We start from the raw sequence: 23,749 nt of genomic DNA, 5'->3' as shown, positions 1-23,749 counted from the left end.
TTTCCCATCATTGGCTAATGTGTCAATCACCGTCATGGTAGCAGGCATCGCCCCAAGGGACTTGTAGTCCCATGGGACGATCCTGCACAGACCCCCAGCAGTCCGCTCAGACCCCCGGACAGTCAGTACAGACCACCGGCAGGCCGGCACAGCCCCCCGGCAGGCCGGTACAGACCCCCGCAGCCTGCACAGACCCCCGGGCAGTCGGTACAGACCACCGGCAGGCCGGTACAGACCCCCGCAGCCTGCTCAGACCCTCGGACAGTCGGTACAGACCACCGGCAGGCCGGCACAGCCCCCCGGCAGGCCGGTACAGACCCCCGGGCAGTCGGCACAGACCCCCGGACAGTCGGCACAGACCCCCGGTATATGTGGTATATATGTAGTATGCATGCATGTAGTATATATGTGGTATATATGTAGTATGCATGTTGCATGCATGTGGTATATATGCAGTATGTATGTATGTTGCATGCATGTAGTATATATGTTGCATGTATGTAGTATGTATGTAGCATGTAGTATGTATTTTTTTTTTCTTACATTCAACACATAGGCCGGATGATGGGACTACTACTGTCCCATCATTGGCTAATGTGTCAATCACCGTCATGGTAGCAGGCATCGCCCGATGGGACTTGTAGTCCCATCGGACTATCCTGCACAGACCCCAGGCAGTCCGCTCAGACCCCCGGACAGTCGGTACAGACCGCCGGCAGGCTGGCACAGCCCCCCGGCAGGCCGGTACAGACCCCCGCAGCCTGCACAGACCCCCGGACAGTCGGTACAGACCACCGGCAGGCTGGCACAGCCCCCCGGCAGGCCGGTACAGACCCCCGCAGCCTGCACAGACCCCCGGACAGTCGGTACAGACCACCGGCAGGCTGGCACAGCCCCCCGGCAGGCCGGTACAGACCCCCGGGCAGTCGGTACAGACCACCGGCAGGCCGGTACAGACCCCCGCAGCCTGCATAGACCCCCGGACAGTCGGTACAGACCACCGGCAGGCCGGCACAGCCCCCCGGCAGGCCGGTACAGACCCCCGCAGCCTGCACAGACCCCCGGACAGTCGGTACAGACCACCGGCAGGCCGGTACAGATCCCCGGGCAGTCGGCACAGATCCCCGGACATTCGGCACAGCCCCCCGGTATATGTAGTATATATGTAGCATGCATGTTGCATGCATGTAGTATATATGTAGTATATATGTAGTATGCATGTTGCATGCATGTAGTATATATGTGGTGTATATGTAGTATGCATGTTGCATGCATGTGGTATATATGCAGTATGTATGCATGTTGCATGCATGTAGTATATATGTTGCATGTATGCAGCATGTATGTAGTATGTATGTAGCAAGTAGTATGTATGTAGTATGTATTTTTTTTTTTTTGTACATTCAACACATTAGCCGGATGATGGGACTACTACTGTCCCATCATTGGCTAATGTGTCAATCACCGTCATGGTAGCAGGCATCGCCCGATGGGACTTGTAGTCCCATCGGTCGATCCTGCACAGACCCCCACAGCCTGCTCAGACCCCCGGACAGTTGGCACAGACCACCGGCAGGCCGGTACAGACCCCCGGCAGTCCGCACAGACCCCCGGACAGTCGGTACAGACCACCGGCAGGCCGGCACAGACCCCCGGCAGGCCGGTGCAGACCCCAGGACAGTCCGCACAGACCACCGGCAGGCCGGCACAGCCCCCCGGCAGGCCGGCACAGACCCCCGGACAGTCGGCACAGCCCCCGGTATATGTGGTATATATGTAGTATGCATGTTGCATGCATGTAGTATATATGTGGTATATATGTAGTATGCATGTTGCATGCATGTAGTATATATGTGGTATATATGTAGTATGCATGTTGCATGCATGTGGTATATATGTGGTATATATGTAGTATGCATGTTGCATGCATGTGGTATATATGTTGCATGTATGTATGTAGCATGTAGTATGTATGTAGTATGTATGTAGCATGTATGTAGTATGTATTTTTTTTTTTGTACATTCAACACATTAGCCGGATGATGGGACTACTACTGTCCCATCATTGGCTAATGTGTCAATCACCGTCATGGTAGCAGGCATCGCCCGATGGGACTTGTAGTCCCATCGGACGATCCTGCACAGACCCCCGCAGCCTGCACAGACACCCGGGCAGTCAGTACAGACCACCGGCAGTCCGCTCAGACCCCCGGACAGTCGGTACAGACCCCCACAGCCTGCACAGACCCCCGGACAGTCGGTACAGACCACCGGACAGTCGGCACAGCACCCCGGTATATGTGGTATATATGTAGTATGCATGTTGCATGCATGTAGTATATATGTAGTATATATGTAGTATGCATGTTGCATACATGTAGTATATATGTGGTGTATATGTAGTATGCATGTTGCATGCATGTGGTATATATGCAGTATGTATGTATGTTGCATGCATGTGGTATATATGTTGCATGTATGTATGTAGCATGTAGTATGTATGTAGTATGTATGTAGCATGTATGTAGTATGTTTTGTTTTTTTTTGTACATTCAACACATTAGCCGGATGATGGGACTACTACTGTCCCGTCATTGGCTAATGTGTCAATCACCGTCATGGTAGCAGGCATCGCCCGATGGGACTTGTAGTCCCATTGGACGATCCTGCACAGACCCCCTCAGCCTGCACAGACCCCCGGACCGTCGGCACAGACCCCCGGTATATGTGGTATACACTCACTGGCCACTTTATTAGGTACACCATGCTAGTAAGGGGTTGGACCCCCTTTTGCCTTCAGAACTGCCTCAATTCTTCGTGGCAGAGATTCAACAAGGTGCTGGAAGCATTCCTCAGAGATTTTGGACCATATTGACATGATGGCATCACACAGTTGGCGCAGATTTGTCGGCTGCACATCCCTGATGCGAATCTCCCGTTCCACCACATCCCAAAGATGCTCTATTGGATTGAGATCTGGTGACTGAGGAGGCCATTTGAGTACAGTAAACTCATTGTCATGTTCAAGAAACCAATCTGAGATGATTCGAGCTTTATGACATGGCGCATTATCCTGCTGAAAGTAGCCATCAGATGTTGGGTACATTGTGGTCATAAAGGGATGGACATGGTCAGCAACAATACTCAGGTAGGCTGTGGCGTTGCAACGATGCTCAATTGGTACCAAGGGGCCCAAAGAGTGCCCAGAAAAAATTCCCCACACCATGACACCACCACCACCAGCCTGAACCGTTGATACAAGGCAGGATGGATCCATGCTTTCATGTTGTTTACGCCAAATTCTGACCCTACCATCCGAATGTCGCAGCAGAAATCGAGACTCATCAGACCAGGCAACGTTTTTCCAATCTTCTACTGTCCAATTTCGATGAGCTTGTGCAAATTGTAGCCTCAGTTTCCTGTTCTTAGCTGAGAGGAGTGGTACCCAGTGTGGTCTTCTGCTGCTGTAGCCCATCTGCCTCAAAGTTCGACGCACTGTGCGTTCAGAGATGCTCTTCTGCCTACCTTGGTTGTAACGGGTGGCAATTTGAGTCACTGTTGCCTTTCTATCAGCTCGAACCAGTCTGCCCATTCTCCTCTGACCTCTGGCATCAACATGGCATTTCCGGCCACAGAACTGCCGCTCACTGGATTTTTTTTCTTTTTCGGACCATTCTCTGTAAACCCTAGAGATGGTTGTGCGTGAAAATCCCAGTAGATCAGCAGTTTCTGAAATTCTCAGACCAGCCCTTCTGGCACCAACAATCATGCCACGTTCAAAGGCACTAAAATCACCTTTCTTCCCCATACTGATGCTCGGTTTGAACTGCAGGAGATTGTCTTGACCATGTCTACATGCCTAAATGCACTGAGTTGCCGCCATGTGATTGGCTGATTAGAAATTAAGTCTTAACACACAGTTGGACAGGTGTACCTAATAAAGTGGCCAGTGAGTGTATATGTAGTATGCATGCATGTAGTATATATGTGGTATATATGTAGTATGCATGTTGCATGCATGTGGTATATATGCAGTATGTATGTATGTTGCATGCATGTAGTATATATGTTGGATGTATGTAGTATGTATGTAGCATGTAGTATGTATTTTTTTTTTTCTTACATTCAACACATAGGCCGGATGATGGGACTACTACTGTCCCATCATTGGCTAATGTGTCAATCACCATCATGGTAGCAGGCATCGCCCGATGGGACTTGTAGTCCCATCGGACGATGCCTGCACAGACCCCCGGACAGTCGGCACAGCCCCCCGGCAGGCCGGTACAGACCCCCGGCAGTCCGCACAGACCCCGGGCAGTCGGCACAAACCCCCGGACAGTCGGCACAGCCCCCCGGCAGGCCGGTACAGACCCCCGGACAGTCGGTACAGACCACCGGCAGGCCGGCACAGCCCCCCGGCATTCCACACAGACCCCCGGGCAGTCGGTACAGACCACCGGCAGGCCGGCACAGACCCCCGCAGCCTGCACAGACCCCCGGGCAGTCGGCACAGACCCCCGGACAGTCGGCACAGCCCCCCGGCATGCCGGTACAGACCCCCGCATCCTGCACAGACACCCGGGCAGTCGGTACAGACCACCGGCAGGCCGGCACAGCCCCCCGGCATTCCACACAGACCCCCGGGCAGTCGGTACAGACCACCGGCAGGCCGGCACAGACCCCCGCAGCCTGCACAGACCCCCGGGCAGTTGGCACAGACCCCCGGACAGTCGGCACAGCCCCCCGGTATATGTGGTATATATGTAGTATGCATGCATGTAGTATATATGTGGTATATATGTAGTATGCATGTTGCATGCATGTAGTATATATGTTGCATGTATGTAGTATGTATGCAGCATGTTTTTTTTTTTTCTTATATTCAACACATAGGCCAGATGATGGGACTACTACTGTCCCATCATTGGCTAATGTGTCAATCACCGTCATGGTAGCAGGCATCGCCCGATGGGACTTTTAGTCCCATCGGACGATGCCTGCACAGACCCCCGCAGCCTGCACAGACCCCCAGACAGTCGGCACAGCCCCCCAGCAGGCCGGTACAGATCCCCAGCAGTCGGCACAGACCCCCGGGCAGTCGGCACAGACCCCCGGGCAGTCGGCACAGACCCCCGGGCAGTCGGCACAGCCCCCCGGCAGGCCGGTACAGACCACCGGCAGGCCGCTCAGACCCCCGGACAGTCGGTACAGACCACCGACAGGCCGGCACAGCCCCCCGGCAGGCCCATACAGACCCCCGCAGCCTGCACAGACCCCCGGGCAGTCGGTACAGACCACCGGCAGGCCGGTACAGACCCCCGCAGCCTGCACAGACCCCCGGACAGTCGGTACAGACCACCGGCAGGCCGGCACAGCCCCCCGGCAGGCCGGTACAGACCCCCGGGCAGTCGGCACAGACCCCCGGACAGTCGGCACAGACCTCCGGTATATGTGGTATATATGTAGTATGCATGCATGTAGTATATATGTGGTATATATGTAGTATGCATGTTGCATGCATGTGGTATATATGCAGTATGTATGTATGTTGCATGCATGTAGTATATATGTTGCATGTATGTAGTATGTATGTAGCATGTAGTATGTATTTTTTTTTTTCTTACATTCAACACATAGGCCGGATGATGGGACTACTACTGTGCCATCATTGGCTAATGTGTCAATCACCGTCATGGTAGCAGGCATCGCCCGATGGGACTTGTAGTCCCATCGGACTATCCTGCACAGACCCCAGGCAGTCCGCTCAGACCCCCGGACAGTCGGTACAGACCACCGGCAGGCTGGCACAGCCCCCCGGCAGGCCGGTACAGACCCCCGCAGCCTGCACAGACCCCCGGACAGTCGGTACAGACCACCGGCAGGCTGGCACAGCCCCCCGGCAGGCCGGTGCAGACCCCCGCAGCCTGCACAAACCACCGCACAGTCGGTACAGACCACCGGCAGGCCGGTACAGACCCCCGGCAGTCCGCACAGACCCACGGACAGTCGGTACTGACCACCGGCAGGCCGGCACAGACCCTCGGCAGGCCGGTACAGACCACCGGGCAGTCCGCACAGACCCCCGGGCAGTCCGCCCAGACCCCCCGGCAGCCAGGCACAGACCCCCGGCAGGCCGGTACAGACCCACGGCAGTCGGCACAGACCCCCGGACAGTCGGCACAGCCCCCCGGTATATGTGGTATATATGTAGTATGCATGTTGCATGCATGTAGTATATATGTGGTATATATGTAGTATGCATGTTGCATGCATGTGGTATATATGTTGCATGTATGTATGTAGCATGTAGTATGTATGTAGCATGTATGTAGTATGTATTTTTTTTTTTTTGTACATTCAACTCATTAGCCGGATGATGGGACTACTACTGTCCCATCATTGGCTAATGTGTCAATCACCGTCATGGTAGCAGGCATCGCCCGATGGGACTTGTAGTCCCATCGGACAATCCTGCACAGACCCCCGCAAACTGCACAGACACCCGGGCAGTCGGTACAGACCACCGGCAGGCCGGCACAGCCCCCCGGCAGTCCGCACAGACACCCGGGCAGTCGGTACAGACCCCCGGGCAGTCGGCACAGCCCCCCACAGCCTGCACAGACACCCGGGCAGTCGGTACAGACCACCGGCAGGCCGGCACAGCCCCCCGCAGCCTGCACAGACACCCGGGCAGTCGGTACAGACCCCCGGAAGGTCCGTACACCCCCCGAGAGGTTGTACAAGGAGAGAGAAGGGTTTTTCTTATTCCGATACCGGAAGTCCCATAGACTTGAATGGGACTTCCAGTATCGGAATCGGCGATACCCGATACTTTTTTCGTATCGGGCCGATACCATCCGATCCGATATTTTAGGGTATCGGATGGTATCGCTCAACACTATAAAGGACCCTTTCCTATTTTGCTGCTGAAATCTCCTTTCTTCCACCCATGAGGAGTGCCCCCTAGTCCTTAGTATGGTCTCTGGAAGGAATAAGCAATACGTAGGAAGAATACATTGATTTTATCTCTTTTTTTATACATCCTAATATCTTGTTTGCTTTTGCGGCAGTGGCTTGACATTGAGTACTGCTGCTCAGCTTACTTGTAACTAGAGATGAGCGACTTTGCCTTTTTTCGGGTCGAGTCGGGTTTCATGAAACTCGACTTTCTAAAAAGTCGGGTCGAACGAAATCGGCCGACTATAGGGAAAAGTCGGGTCCGACTGAAGCACGAAACCCAATGCAAGTCAATGGGGAAGCAAAGTCGGCAGGGAGTGGAGGACAGTAAACACACCTACAGTGCCCATTTCAATGCCAACGACATCAATCTTATTAATTAAGCTTGGCAACCTTAATTTACTTTATAATAATAGTTTACGCATTGAAAACTGAGGGTTATTTGGCTAAAGTTGTGGGGGGGTAGGACTGGCGCCAGGTTTTCGTGTGCCCTGGGCCAAAGAGTGTCAGTGCGCCCTTTTAACACATACCACAATTCATAATGATCCGATACGGCACAGAAATATAGGTATAGTACAATGAAAAATACTTCACTGCTAACATGACATGACTGATATTATCTATTTTAAATTCTACAATAGCTCAAAAAACGGACAGTATATTACTCCATACAGTATTATGGCCACCACCTAGTGCGCCATACAGAATAATGAGCCCCATCTATTTCTCCATACAGAATAATTGGTCCCATATAATGTTCCATACAGTATATGATGAGCCCCACATAATGCTACAGTATATGTTGGTCCCCATGGATGATGCTCCACTGTCTTCTGGGCCCAAATAATGCTCCATAGAGTCTATATATAATGGGCCCCATTTCTAATGCTCCAATGTATAATGGGCCCCGTAAATGCTCCTCCAGTGTCTGACGTCCCCCATTTGGAATGCTCCAGTATATGTTGGTCCCCATGGACGATGCTCCAGTGTGTTATGGGCCCAAATTACACTCCATATATAATGGGCCCCATTTCTAATGCTCCAGTGTATAATGTGCCCCATAAATGCTGCTCCAGTGTCTGATGTCCCCCACTTGAAATGCTCCAGTATATGTTGGTCCCCATGGACAATGCTCCAGTGTGTTATAGGCCCAAATTATGCTCCATATATAATGGGCCCCATTTCTAATCATCCAGTGTATAATGGGCCCCGTAAATGCTGCTCCAGTGTCTGATGTCCCCCATTTGGAATGCTCCAGTATATGATGGGCCAAATGGATGATGCTCCAGTGTATGATGGGCCCCATATATCATTCTCCAGTGTATATTGCTCCCCAAAAAATGCTCCCAACATTTTAAAAAATTAAATAACTTTCCTCGCTGGGCACTGATCTACTCTGGACTCCTCAGCATTGCCATTTTAAAGCTCTCTGCACTTGTACTGTTTCGGTAGAGGGCATACAGACGTGATGTCATCACGCTCTGTAACCTGAATGTCACTGTCAGGAAAGGCGGAAGACGTCACGGCGGTGGAGCAGGGAGAGGTAAGTATTGCAAGTGCTGTGGCCCTGAGCAAGCATGGGGCCCACTCGTGGGCGACAGCACTGGCACAGGGCCCCTCATAGTACGACAGTATGTCTGACAGCGAGTAGGCCCTCCCACCGGCAGAGACACTTTTGCGTACTATGAGGGGCCCTGTACCACTGCCGTCGCCCACGAGCAGGACCCCACCACCTGCTCAGGGAACCGGCACTTTCATCTGCACCTTCCTCTGTGTCACCGTGTAAGGTGGTATAGTATGCGGGAAGGGGCACCTGAGTTTCATCAGTGTCACATTCTGGCTCTATAGAGTGCGAGAGGAATTTAGTGCTGTGGTTGAATGTACCAGCGGAATCATCTAGCAGTGGCTGTGCATCAGTGCACTCCATCTCCGATTCATGTTGGACTGGGGAATTCAGAATTTCACTTGATAACACATGCACGGCCTGTGAAAAGAGCTCCATGGAGTAATCTGAAGTGTGGGCTGCCGTATCCTTCACTTTTAGTGGGAGTGAAGGAGACAAGGAAAGGGGTGGTTCCTGACCAGAAGCCTGCACTGACGACTCTGTGCTTGCAGCTTTTGTAACTTCAGAAGAGGAGGCAATAGAGCAGGAGGCTGTTTCGGCAATGTTAGCCAAAACCTGTTCCGGATGCTCCAGCTTTAAAAGCAGTTTACCTAATCCCAGAAAAGGGAGCCTTAAAGGCCTTCTTGTGCCAGCTGATGACGCAGGCTCAACACCTCCTGCCTTAGCTGCTATTGTGCTTTGGCAATACCAGCAGATGCACCACCACCACCATCAGTACCAGATGGCCCCCCCACACCCACATCCGCGGCCTCTTCCACCATACGTAATAATTTTTGTGAAAATGGACTAAAAATACCAGCAGATGTATGGTACTGTTTCAGAAGCGGACAGCTCTATACAGTCTAGGGATAATTGCAAATCTCTGTATATATTTAATGAGTCAGACACAGATGGTCACAGGCTCAGTATGGATTAGACAATCATCTAAAAATTTTCAAAAGGGTACAGTATCTCTAGATGCAAAATATATATAGTATAGTTTAAACATACTGAATCTCCGTATACATTTCAGGAGGCAAACACAGACGCTCTCAGGCCCAGTATGGATCCAACAACAATATAGAAAGTTGAGAAAGGGTACTATGGTGCCCCTGAAGGTACGGTTGCCACAGAGGTACTGTACCTCATCCAAAGGTGTGGTATCCCACCCTCAGGTAAGGAGGGATCACCACTCAGGACTCCTAACCCTGAACTCAACACACACACTAGTTAATCAGTGTTTACTGGGTGTACCCGGCAGGAGGATGGCCTCATCTCAGACTGACTAGGAAAGGGTGTTGGGGGTTAGTGTGGAAGGTAGGTACAGTGGGAGGAGCTTAGGTAGTGGAGTGATTGTGGGCATCCAATCAGAGAGAGCAAGCTGACAGTTGATGGGTGTAGCTAGTCTGAGGTAAATGGATCTTTCTAGAGAGTTGACAGTCCGTGATAGGACAGAGTAAGAGCAGGATTGCTGTGAGAGGGCTGAGGGTCAGAGAAGAGAGAAAAATCTTGTCCAAGCTCATAGACAGGAAGGAAGGGGTCCTTGGGGCATGGGAAGTGCAATAAGCCACCTGTGAAGCCCGTTTTTGGAGAAGAAAGGACCAGACCTCATTGGGGAAGGTGGCTCCTGAAGGTAGTGGAAAAATACAGGGCTCAGCTAGAAAGACAGAGGCTGAGGTAATTTTAAGTGCCTCAGTCGCAGCCGCATTCAATACTCAAAAAGGCAGCTACTGGAATAAAGGACCCCGGAGCCTGACCCATGTCGCCCGGTGAGATCCATGGCTGCCGGCTTGGGTTACTGTTTGCAAAGGCACGCAGCAGGAAGGAAGGGAGATATCAGTGCAGAGGCACGGCCTCGAAAGGATACACAAGGAGGTGTCTTGAACAGGTGTTCCTCATCTAGCTTGGAGTTTGCCGGACCCCTCCCTCGGATGGCACAGTACCAATCGGGTCATCTTGTGCACAAAACTTTAGAGGAAAAACTCAGAAACTGCACCCAGCTGTGTCCTTGGTGGCTTTTACAACTCGCCTGCTACACACGCTACACTCACCATCACCGTCAATGGCTCACAAACACCATCTCAACTGTCCTGCGATACAGCTCTGCCCATGGAGAGCTTCATCATCTTGGTTGCTTTAACACCGGCCCAGAGGATCTGCATTGCAGCGTCGGCTACCCTAGCTGATTACCACTGGTGGTGTCATGATCCCCCTTTTCCAAATTAATTATCATACCATCTTCCACCTCATCTGAACTGTCATCTTCTTTATTGGACACCCAGGGCCACGGACCGGGTCCAAATCACCACCATGACATACTTCCCCCTTAAAAGAGCCTGAAAGGCCCGGTACTGAGTAACCCCTGGCCCTGCGTGGCATTTCATTTTAACACCAGATAACAGGGATATATTGTATAGTTTCAACATTATAAATCTACGTATATATTTGAGGAAGCAGACACAGATGCTGTCATGGCCAGTATGGATTTGACAAAAAAAAATAAAAAAAAGGGTACAGTATCACCAGATCCAAGGTATATATAGTATAGTTTCAACATTCAAAATCTCCGTATTTATTTCAGGAGGCAGACACAGACGCTCTGAGGCCCAGTATGGATTACGCAACAATATAAAAAGCAGTAAAAGGGGAATGGATCCCAAGCATACTGCTGTATACAGTGTTGGAGTCATTTGGCGATCTACATATATATTTCAAGATTAACACATAGCCTCTCACAGGCTCAGTATGGATTACACAAGAATATAAAAACTTGAAGAAGGGTAATGTTTTACAATAGTTCAGCTGCATACAGTGTTGGTGTCATTTTAAATCTCCTTATATTTTACCAGAGTAAGACACAAACTCTCACAGGCTCAGTATGGATTACACCAGAATATAAAAATGAGAAAAGGGAAATGTATTGCACACGTACACCAGTAGACAGTGTTGGAGTACTTTGAAATCTTTGTTTATATTTCAGTGTCAGTTTGCCAGTCCAGACTCTCCGCTAGAGGAAGGTAGATGGATAAAAGTACAGACGTAAAGTCGAGTGATTTTAGATGTTTTGAATTACTAATCACGGGAAAACCTCCCGGGAGAATTCACAGAGGCGATGCTGACCCTCAATAACTTTAACTGTGGATACAGCTAAAACGCAAATTAGTGAACAAAGGGTTGCTGTATCGCAGTAGCGTCGATCCCATCACAGTAACTCATCTTCATCAAACTGTGATCACAGGGAGAACTGTAGACATGCTCCTCACTGCCTATCATGATCTGTCTGGTCACTTTGGAGTACAAAACACACAAGCCACAGGCCGTAGGGGATTCTATGGGATTGCCATGAGAGGAGACATTGAAAAATGGTGGCAGGAATGTCACACGTCTGTGACTATGAAAAATGTGAAAGGTGATCATAAAGCACTACTGCATCTGATTGGGAGTTGATGTCCATTACAAATAGTAGCCATTGGTAACCTGAAGGTAGAGGCCAGCAGCACAGGACATAACTACATCTTAACCATCATCCATCAGTACACCAAATTTGTACTGGCCATCCCTGTGACGGATTTAACTGGCCAGACTACACAGCGGTGGAGCATGGAGAGGTAAGTATTGCAAGTGCTGTGTCCCTGAGCAAGCAGAGGGGACCCACTCATGGGCGCCAGTACTGGCATAGGGCCCCTCATAGTACACCAGTTTGTCTGATGGCGAGTGGGCCCCCTCACTATCAGAGACACTTTATTGTACTATGAGAGGCCGTGTGCCAGTCCCGTCGCCCATGGGTGGGGCCACACACCTGTTCAGGGCAAAAGCACTTGCCCGGGTGCGGCATGTGTTGACCCTGGGCCTGGGGTGTGGGGGGCAGCCCATTTCGGGTGGTTTAAAAAATGGCATATATTGATGTGTAGGCTGGACTTTCAGCTGCTGCAAATGGAGGAATTGGAGAAGTCAGAGGAAGAGGAGGACAAAAGCGAGCCTTTTTTCTGCCAACCTATGTGCTATCAGGGGAAGGTGGGACAAAATCGTTTGAAACCCATGCATGGTTCATTTTAATGAAGGTTAGATCATCAACATTTTGGGTCGACAGACGGGTCCTTTTTTCTGTCAGGATTGATCCAGCAGCACTGAAGACTCTTTCAGATAGCACACTACCAGCAGGGCAAGTGAGCTCCTGTAAGGCATATTGTGCCAATTCAGGCCACGTGTCCAGTTTTGAGGCCCAATAATCAAAGGGGAATGACCTGTGAGGGAGAACCTCGATATGGGAGGTGAAGTAGTTTGTAACCATAGTTGACAACTGCTGTCTCCTGTCACTTGCAATCGATTCTGTATTAGCCTTCGTGTGCGAGGGACTTGAGAAATCAGACCACAACATGGTCAGGAAACCCCTGTCTCCAACGCCAGTTCGGCTGTGTGCACCACGAACACCTCTTCCATTTTGCCCACTATGGCTCATGGGAGAACCAGCTCCACTGCTGTGTGCTGGGAATGACTCCAACAACCTGTTTACCAGAGTTGCTTGTTTGTTAGCCAATATTAGCTCTAGGTTCTCCTGTGGCATGATGTTGTGTAATTTGCCTTTATAGCGTGGATCAAGGATGCTGGCCAACCAGTAGTCGTCATCCCTCATCATTTTGGCAATGCGGGGGGTCCCTTTTTAGGATCTGAAAGGCATAGTCATACATGTGGGCCAATGTTCCAGGTGTCAATGCTGCACTGCTAGTGGTGGGTGGAGGAGCACTTTCTGGCAAATCCACATCCCTCCAGTCACGCACAAACCCTGTACCTGACCTTGGCATGCCCACGTGTTCTCTTGCCCCCTGAGAAGCATCCTCCTCCCCAAAATAATCACCCCCCTCATCCTCCTCCTAATCTTCTTCTTCCTCCACCTCGTCCACGCCAGTTCCCTGACCATACAATGGCTGACTGTCATCAAGGCTTCCCTCCTCCCCCTCTTCTTCCTGTTGCTCCTCAGCTGCAGACACCTGATCCTTGATGTGCATCAAAGTTTGCATGAGCAGACGCATAAGTGGTATGCTCATGCTTATTATGGCGTCGTCTGCGCTTACAAGCCGTGTGCATTCCTCTAAACACTGAAGGACTTTACAGAGGTCTTTCAGCTTTGACCACTGCAAACCCAACAATTCCATGTCTTCCCTCAAACCGCCTGCCCGTGTATCCTCCCACAAATGCATTACAGCCTTCCTCTGTTCGCACAGCCTCTCAACCATGTGCATGATGGAGTTCCATCTTATAGCAACGTCTGTGATTAGGAGGTGCTTGAGGAGGTTGAGTGATCGCTGCAGCTTCTGCATATGACTGGAGTGGATGTTTGAGCGACGGATGTACGAGCACAGTCTTCGCACCTTATGGAGCAGGGCTGTTAACTCCTGATAATTATTTAGGAAGCACTGCACCACCAGGTTCAAGGTGTGAGCCAGGCAAGGTATGTGTCTGAGTTTTGAAAGGGCTATGGCTGCTACAAAATTCCTCCCATTATCACTGACTACCTTGCCTGGCTCAAGATGTAGACTGCCCAGCCATGACTCAGTTTGTCGCTGCAAGTAGTCGGCCAGTACCTCCGTGATGTGTCTACTGTCGCCCAAAGACATCATTTTTAAAACAGCCTGCTGCCGTTTACCACTGGCTGTTTGATAGTGGGACACCTCGTGTATAACACCGACAGATGTGGATGGAGTGCTCATGCGACTGCGCTCTGTCGACGAGCTTTCTCTTCTGGAGGAGGAGGGTCGAACACCTACAGCCAACTGTTTCCTATACTGTGGACTAGGCAGCACTGTTCCACCGCCGCTTTCCCCTGTGGAGCCTGCATCCACCACATTAACCCAGTGCGCAGTGATGGACACGTAATGGCCCTGGCCATGCCTACTAGTCAATGCAACAGAGTTGCACCTTTCCACTCACTGATTGTTTTAGTGCGTGGACAATGCGGTCTTTCACATGCCGGTGGAGGGCAGGGATGGCTTTTCGAGAAAAGTGACGACTGGGTAGGTCATAGCGTGGGACAGCGTAGGCCATGAGCTCTCGGAAAGCTTTGCTTTCTACCAAACAGAAGGGCATCTAATGAGATCAGTTTGGCAATGTAGGCGTTCAAAGCCTGTGTACGTGGATGAGAGGATGAGTACTTTCTTGTCCTACTCAGAGTGTCTGGTAGGGTGAGCTGGACTTGAGAGCTGCATATGGGGGAACTAGCATTGGACTTGACGGACTGAGAAGGGGTTGATGATGGTGAGGGTGTTGATGGCCTTGATTCAATGTTTCCTCGTGAAAATATTGTGATTGCCTGACTGGTTTGGCCTAGAGACGACACCTCAACATTTCTTGATGGTGGTGTGCTTAGCGGTGGCCTTACAGTTGGGGATGCGATGGAGCATTGCCGGCTAACTTCAGTGGGAGCAGGTGCACAGGTGCTACCTGAGCTTTTGTAGTCCGTCCACGCTTGCAAGTGCATGTTGGTTAAATGTCTAAGCATGCAACTGGTATTCAAATTTCTTAGATTTTTCCCACTGCCAAAGGTCTTACAGATAACCTTTGTGTCATCAGTAGGATTTTGTTCAAAAAAGTGCCACACTGCACTCTTCCTACTATGGTGCAAATTTTCAGGGCTTGCACGCTGCGCTAATTTGACCGTCTGGCTAACCTGTCCTGCAACTCTTTTAGTTTTCTTGCCAAGTTTTTTGACAGCTACCGTCCTGCCGGATGACCGCTGCTGCGATGATGATGCCTGCTGCAGATCCTTCTCCTGTTCTGACCTATTATCGCCAGCACCCTCTTCCCCCAATGGATGCCAATCCGGGTCAGCAACTGTGTCACCCATGACCTCGTCTTCAATGTCATCTGCACCTTCCTCTGTACCTTCCTCTGTGTCACCGTATAAGGTGGTATAGTATGCGGGAAGGGGCACCTGAGTTTCATCAGGGTCTGCTTCGGGCTCAGTAGACTGCGAGGGCAATGTAGTGCTGTGGGTAAATGTACCAGCAGATTCATCTAGCAGTGGCTGTGCATCAGTGCACTCCATGTCAGATTCATCTTGGACTGGGGAATTCAGGATTTGACTTGATAAACCAGGAATGGTATGTGAAAAGAGCTCCATGGAGTAATCTGAAGTGTGTGCTGCAACATCCTTCACTTTTGGTGTGGGTGAAGGACATAACGAAAGGTGTTGCTCCTGACCAGAGGCCTGCACTGATGACTCTGTGCTTGCAGTTTTTGAAACTTCAGAAGAGGAGGCAATAGAGCTGGAGGCTGTTTTGGCAAAGTAAGCCAAAACCTGTTCCTGATGCTCCAGCTTTAAAAGCGTTTTACCTACTTCCAGAAAAGGGAACCTTAAAAGGCCTTTTTGTGCCAGACGATGATGCAGGCTCAACACCTCCTGCCTTAGCTGCTATTTGCCAGAACCAACCGAGGCACCTCCACCATCAGTACCAGCTGCGCCCCCCTGCCCACGTCCGTGGCCTCTTCCACCATACTTCCTCATATTTGAGAAAATGTACCAAAAATACCAGAAGAGAGATGGTACTGTATGAGGAGCATACAGCTGTGTAAGGTGTATTAAAAAATTAAATCTCCGTATATATTTTGTTAGTCACAGACCCTCTAACAGTATGTATTTGACCGTAATCCAACAAGCAGATATACGGTACTGTATCTGAAGTGTACAGCTGTATACATTTTTAGTGAAACTAACAATCTCCGTATATGTATTTACGGAGTGTCACACACACACGCTGACTCTGTATAGATGTGACTGTAATGCGAACAGCAGATACATACAATACTGTCTGCGAACTGGACAGCTCAATACGGTGTATGGAGAAATGGAAATGTCCATATATGTATTTATGGAGTGTCACACACACGCTGACTCTGTAGATGTGACCATAATGCGAACGGCAGATATACAATACTGTTTGAAAATCGGACACCACTATATGGTGTCTGTAGGGAACATTGTAAATCTCCATCTATTTTTATACGTAGTGACACACGCTGCCTCTGTATAGATTTGGCCATAATCAAACAGCAGATATACAATACTGTTTGAAAAGCGGACAGCTCTATATGGTGTAGGTCTGGAAAAATGGAAAATCTACTCGGTTTGTTTTTCCAGAGTCACACACAGAGAGCTTCACTGTTTGAAAAGCGAACAGCTCTATACAGTGTAGGTCTGGAAAAAAGGAAAATATCCTCGGTTTGATTTTCCAGAGTCACACACAGATAGCTTCACTGTTTGAAAAGCAGACAGCTCTATACGGTGTAGGTCTGTAAAAATGGTAAATCTCCTTGGTTTGTTTTTCCAGAGTCACACACAGATAGCTTCACTGTTTGAAAAGCGGACAGTTCTATACGGTGTAGGTCTGGAAAAATGGAAAATCTCCTCGGTTTGTTTTTCCAGAGTCACACACAGATAGCTTCACTGTTTGAAAAGCAGACAGCTCTATACGGTGTAGGTATGGAAAATCACCTCAGTTTGTTTTGCCAGAGACACACACAGATAGCTTCACTGTTTGAAAAGCGGACAGCTCTATACGGTGTAGGTCTGGAAAAATGGAAAATCTCCTCGGTTTGTTTTTCCAGAGTCACAAACAGATAGCTTGTATTTATCCGTGATGCCAGCCGGTACATGGTAGTGTGTGAGGAGCGTACCCCGCTATACGGTGTGAAAAAATGAATGCTCGGTGACTGAGCAGAACAAAATAATAAAAGTTGCAGTGCTTTGAAAAAAGCAGTTTGAACAGCAGTGTGCACACACCAATGCAACAAAAATCCTCCCATTTCACTGCACACTAACTGTACAGTGAAAAGCGCTAGCAGCAGAAGCTATTTTTCTTTTCTTCTTCCCTGCCTAATGCTCTTCCTATTCAGAATCAGCAGCAGCACCTCTCCCTATTCTAATATCGGCAGAAGTAAGATGGCGGTCGGCGGTCACGGCCATTTATATGCACTGTGACGCCACACAAAGCCAGCCATTCACTTGCATGCCCTTCTCTAACATGGTGGGGGCCGCTGCTGACGTAATCGTGTTGCCCACACTAAGCGTCCTTGATGATTGGCAGAGAAAAGGTGCTGGAAGCATTATTTGAAACGCCACTTTGGTGCTCAAGTCGGCGACCTCATGGCCGACCTCACGCTATGGTCGGGTTTCGATTGGCGAAACCCGACTTTAGCAAAAGTCGGCGGATTCTGAATTTGGCCGACCCGTTTCGCTCAACTCTACTTGTAACCACAATACACAAGTCCTTCTCCTGTTCTGTGGTTCCACTTTTACTCCCATTTCATGTATATACAGCAATAGATAACTCCCTCCCAGGTGCATTACTCTACATGTATGTACATTAAATCTCATTTGCCAAGTGTTTGCCCATTCAGTCATCTTATTCGGATCATTTTGCAAGATTGTAATATCATGGTCAGGTTTTATTATCCGACATAGTTTTGTGTCATCATCAAAGACTGACAGTTTACTCTCAATCCCATCCAAAGAGTAATTAATAAATAAGCTAAAAAGAATTGGTCCTTGCACAGATCCCTGCGGTACCCCGCTGCTGACTATATCCCACTTAGAAAACTATTTATGATAATTCTTTGTTTCATGTCATTTAGCCAATTCCTTACCCATCTGCATACAGTTTCCCACAGTCCTTGATTCTGTAACTTCAGTATAAGGATGTTAAGTGGAACTGTATCAAATGGCTTTGCAAAGTCAAGATAAATAATATCAACTGTATTACCAACATCCAGATTTGCACTTACCTCCTCATAGAAACCCAGCAGGTTAGTTAGACAGTTAGCCACAACTTATTCTTCATTAATCCATATTGGTTGTCAGTTATTATATTATCTACAATATATTTCTGCAGGTCATCTCTTACTGTATAATGCTCTCTAAAATTTTCCACTATACTGATGTCAGGCTTATTGGATGGTAGTTGCCTGGATCCACCATCTTACCTTTCTTAAATATAGGTACCACGTCAGCCATTCTCCAATCCCATGGCACCAACCCTTTTAGAAGAGAGTCTAAGAATATGAGATACAATGGTCTATCAATTGCACTGCGCAACAAATTTCAGGGAAGTTCTTGTCCCCTGAGAAAATTTTATTGTATCTTATAGATTTTGATATGCTGAACATGAATATGTGCTCCAAAAGTCTGTATCACATAAGGTTTTTAACCCCTTCATGACCGGAGCTGTTTTCAAGTTTTCGTTTTCGTTTTTCGTTCTCCTTCTTTCCAGAGCCATAACTTTTTTATTTTTCCATCAATATGGCTACATAAGGGCTTATTTTTTGCAGAATGAGTTGTACTTTTGAACGACACCATTGGTTTTACCATGTCTTGTACTAGAAAATGGTAAAAAAATTCCAAGTGCGGTGAAATTGCAAAAATAGTGCAATCCCACACTTGTTTTTTGTTTGCCTTTTTTGCTTGGTTCAATAAATGCTAAAACTGACCTGCCATTATGATTCTCCAGATCATTATGAGTTCATAGACACAAAACATGTTTAGGTTCTCTTTTATCTAAGTGGTGAAAAAAAAATAAAAAATTTGCTTTAAAAAAAAATTGCGCAATTTTCCGAGACCCGTAGCGTCTCCATTTTTCGTGATCTCGGGTTGGGTATGGGCTTATTTTTTGCATGCCGAGCTGTCTTTTTTAATGATACCACTTTTGTGCAGATATGTTCTTTTGATTGCCCATTATTGCATTTTAATCCGAGAGCATCAAACAAACCAAGACGTCACTACAAAAGGTTAAACTGTCGACATGGTTGAAAAATTGATTAAGGTCTTCTTGATGACCGCGAAAAACAGAAACTCTTGTTCCTGGTAATAATAGATTCCGTTCTTGTAGCCTTGATCCCAATAATTCTGCCTGCCTCTTTGACAATTTCAAATTTCTGACCAAGTCACTCAGATCAGCTTGACTGAACAGATGTGGATTAGATGTAGAAGGGTCAAAGTCTGGGTCTACAGCAGTTTCATTTTCTGCTGACATTGTTAGTTCATCTTCATCATCATCCATTGTCCATACTTTGGGCGGTTTTGGAACTCGAAGACTTTCATCGTGTGGCACTGGTCTTACGGCTGAAGGAAGATTAGGATATTCTATTGATTTCATGTTCTTTGCTGAATATCCTGTTACGTTTGTAAGGAAGAAGTAGCAATCTGTTTCCAGATCTCTCTGCTCTCCCCATGTCATTGGGACAGAGAGCAGCATTGAAGGTTGTGATCCATTCAGCCATGCTCTAAGTATGTCAGTATTGTCATTTGATTCCTCCCCTGCCCAGGAGATGTGGTATGCTCTGTACACGGTCAGCTGAATGATTCACTGCACCTGCGCGGAATTCGCATAAGTGCTTGCATAAGTGTAGATCAGCGATTTATGTTATTTCAGTGGAAAATTCAAAATATACTGTTTCAGAAAAAGTTCATATATGAGTTTTTAGAATTATAACAGAATATTATAATGTTTCGGATCATTTCTCAAAAACCTTACATGATAGGAAAAATCTGAAATAATTTCTGAAATCAGCATGAAAAAATCTATCAGGAACACTCAAAATTTTTCGAGGGAAAAAACCTTGGTAACACAGTGTTATTGAGCTCAATTCCTTCAGTATCCGTGGATGAATGCCATCTGAGCCGGATGATTTTTCAATGTTTAAAAAGCTCAGACATAGATGTACTTCTTTTTGTATTAAACTAGTTACATCAGATAGTGAACTTTGATTTTTGCCTTGTTTATTGATCTCTGTAACAGACAGTTCATTGGTAAACAAGGATGAAAACTGCCTGCTTAATATCTAAGCCTTTTCTTTGTCCTGTATAATTATCTTGTTATTATCCTTTTTTAAGGTTCAGATACCATCTGTTTTTTTCTTTTTGGCATTGATGTTCTATATACTATATATTTTGGGGATATATTGTAATGTCGTTGGCAATTTGTTTCTCTGTAGATAACTTGGCTTGCTTGATTTCTTTTTTACATTTCTTATTTAAATCTTTATACTCCTGAAATGCTATTTCAATATTCTCGTATTTCAAGAGTTTTTGAATGCTCTATGTTTTTGTCTTATTAAACTTTGCTCTTATTTATCCATAATGGTTTCATTTGATTCCTTGACATTTTCTTACCGGAGGGTATACATGTTACGTGGGATCCTAGTAGTATTTTCTTAAAAATGCGCCATTTATGTTCGATATCCCCAGTTACCATGACATGGTCCCAGTCTATATGATTAAGCTCTTCCCTTAATTTGTTGAAATCAGCTTTCCTAAAGTTCAAAGTTTTGAGATTTCTACTTTTGAATGTTTAATTGAAAATTACATTGAAACTTACCATATTATGGTCACTGCATCCCAAACGCTCCCTGACCTATAGATCTGAAATTCTATCTGGTCTAATTGATAGAACCAGTTCCAGCAGATTACCTCCCCTGGTTGGTTCATCTACCAGCTGAGAGAGGTAACTGTCCTGAAATATGAATTAGAACTTGTAGCTGATAGTTAGAATTCCCTATTATAAGACCCCTATTACTGTTTGCTGCCTTTGTTGCAGGATTTCATCCTCTATCTGTTCAGCTATATTTGGAGGTTTGTAACGAACTCCAATTAGCAGCTTTCCCTTATTGCCATCCCCATGTACATTTACCCATAGTGACTCTAGATTACTTTAACTCTCCCCATTGTCTTCATTGAGCACAGTTTTTAATTTGCATCTTAGGAAGATGTACACCCCTACTCTTTTTGTATCTTTCCCGTCCTTTCTAAATGTAGCGTAACGCTCTACGTTTGTTATCCCGTCATGGCTTTCATAAAATCAGGTTTCCATAATGCCCACCACATCATATTCTGTGATCAACATAAGAGTCTCCAGTTGATTCATTTTGTTTGCGAGACTTCTTACATTTGCCAGCAAACATTTATTTAATATTATTAGCACATTTGTTACTCCTACTCGGCTCCCTGCTTTCCTTGCATAACCCAGCCTGCCGATATCCTCATTAATCCCTATTACCTCACTCTGTTGTCTCTATAATTCCTTTTATTAGCACAACTACCCTCACTCCGCCTAGCTCATAGATTAAAAGCCCCTCTATCCATCTTAGCTTTCATTCCCCAAACACAGCTGCACCCTCCAAATCGAGGTGCAACCCATCCCTACCATAAAGCCTGTAGCCAACAGAGAAGTTTGTCCAGTTGTTCAGGAACCCAAACTCTTCCTTCCTGCACCAATTTCTAAGCCACTTATTTATCTATCTAAGCTCTCGCTGTCTTTCCAATGATGTTCGTGGCACTGGCAATATTTCTGAAAACAACACCTTGGGGGTCCTGGCCCTCAGCTTACACCTTGGGGGTCCTGGCCCTCAGCTTCTCTCCTAGTTATCCTGTAATCATTCTTAAGAACACTCCACCTCCCTCTAGCTTTGTCATTGGTACTGATGTCTGATGTGTACCATGAACGCTGGGTATTCTCCAGCCCCACCTAGCAATCAGTCTATCTGATTGGCAATATGTTGAACCCGAGCATCTGGCAGACAACACACTGTAAAGGCCCCGTCACACACAGCGATCTCCCTAGCGAGATCGCTGATTTTGTGACACCACAGCGATCTCGCAAGCGAGATCGCTGTGTGTGACGGGGATCAGCGACCGGCTCCCCCACTGGGTATCGCTGATCGTGCTCAATCGGCCTGGGCCATTTTTTGATTGCTGGTCTCCCCCTGGCCAGCACGCATCGCTGTGTGTGGCAGCGGGAGCCAACGATCAGCGAGGCTCCCAGTGCTCTAAGCAGGCACTGGGAGCTGTTCTCTAAGGTAAATATCGGGTTACTAAGCGGCGCGCATCACTTAGTTGCACGATGTGTACCTTAGAAACCTGCGTGCTGGCAGCTCCCGGCGTGAGCACCCAGGTTTCTAAGGTACACATCGGGTGCTAAGTGACGCGTGATGCTTAGTATCCCGATATTTACCTTAGAGACCAGCGTCCTCGCTGGTGCTGATCGCTGGTGAAGCTGCCTGTTTGGCAGCTCACCAGCGATCATGTAGCGATGCACCAGCAATCCTGACAAGGTCGTATCATTGTCGGGATTGCTGGTGCATCTTTGTGTGTGACGGGGCCTTTAGGCATTCGCGGTCTCGGCTGCAGATTCTCTTGTCAGCCTAATTATAGAGTCCCCTACCACCAAAATGTGTCTGGCCTTTGCTGCACTCCTATTTCCCTCCTTCCTACAGCAGTCTTTTTCCTGGTTGCTAGGAGCAATGTCCTGCTGTAGTGATCCCAGTTCTGGGCTTGCATTTCTATTAGCCTCCAAACAGTCATATTTACTAGGTTGTGCCAGATCAGGACAGGGATTCCTGGCACTTTTCTTCCTACCCCTACCTCTTCTTGTAACTTTTACCCAGCTACATACTTCTCTGCCCTGATCTACCCCAGCTCCATTCTCCTCCATATCACTGAGCCCAGCCAACGCAAGCTCAGTGAGCTCTAAACCCCTCTCCAGGTTTGCAATGCTCCCGAGGGTTGCAAGCTGCACATTTAGATCCATTACCTGGGCTTTCAAACATGTAACTCGCTGACATCGAGTGCAGACATATTCACCCTCACACAGCTTTTCAAGCCATGCATACATCTCACAAGATGCATTGTCCATAGAGCACATATTAAATGGAGATAAACCGTACAGATAAAAGCTGAAAAAACAATAGGAAGCTAGTAAGGAGAACACCAAACTATGCTCTTGTGTTAAACTTTGATATTGTGTTTAACTATGCACTTATCTGCAGCCCTGGACTGAAAGGCAACCCTCTCTCTGCTAGCATCTCTCGCTTAGAATATCTGGAACTTGTAGTGCACCCAACAGCACAGTACCGGTATTTCTGTTAGTAGGTTCTGGAATAAACTTTTACCTCACAGATACCTGATCACATGGACCAATGACAGGCTTCACCCTTTTTTTTTCTTTAAACAAGAATTAACCCACCCTCACACGAACATAAAAACACAGATAATTCCCCAACAATTCTAATTACAAGTGGAATTAAATTATACTCCAATTTTACAAAAATCTGTGGGCATCAAAAAGTGGATTTTTCATAATTCCCTTCCGTGAGGATTGTGTAAAATAACGGTCACTGGCTGTCATTTTTGTGAATCATATA

General features: G+C 47.6%; 1 protein-coding gene across 1 annotated transcript in view; it reads left to right on the top strand.

The window, feature by feature from the left end:
* LOC141092472 (probable cation-transporting ATPase 13A5) overlaps positions 1-23,749 on the top strand; it is a 318,264-nt gene that overhangs the window by 199,395 nt on the left and 95,120 nt on the right. The gene's annotated exons all lie outside the window — the stretch shown is intronic.

This window comes from Dendrobates tinctorius, unplaced genomic scaffold, assembly GCF_039654945.1.
Source record: "Dendrobates tinctorius isolate UK_male_01 unplaced genomic scaffold, ASM3965494v1 ptg000060l, whole genome shotgun sequence".
Taxonomy (NCBI): Eukaryota; Metazoa; Chordata; class Amphibia; order Anura; family Dendrobatidae; genus Dendrobates; species Dendrobates tinctorius.
The sequence above is the reverse complement of the archived record's forward strand: the minus strand, read 5'-3'. Positions and strand labels throughout refer to the sequence as shown.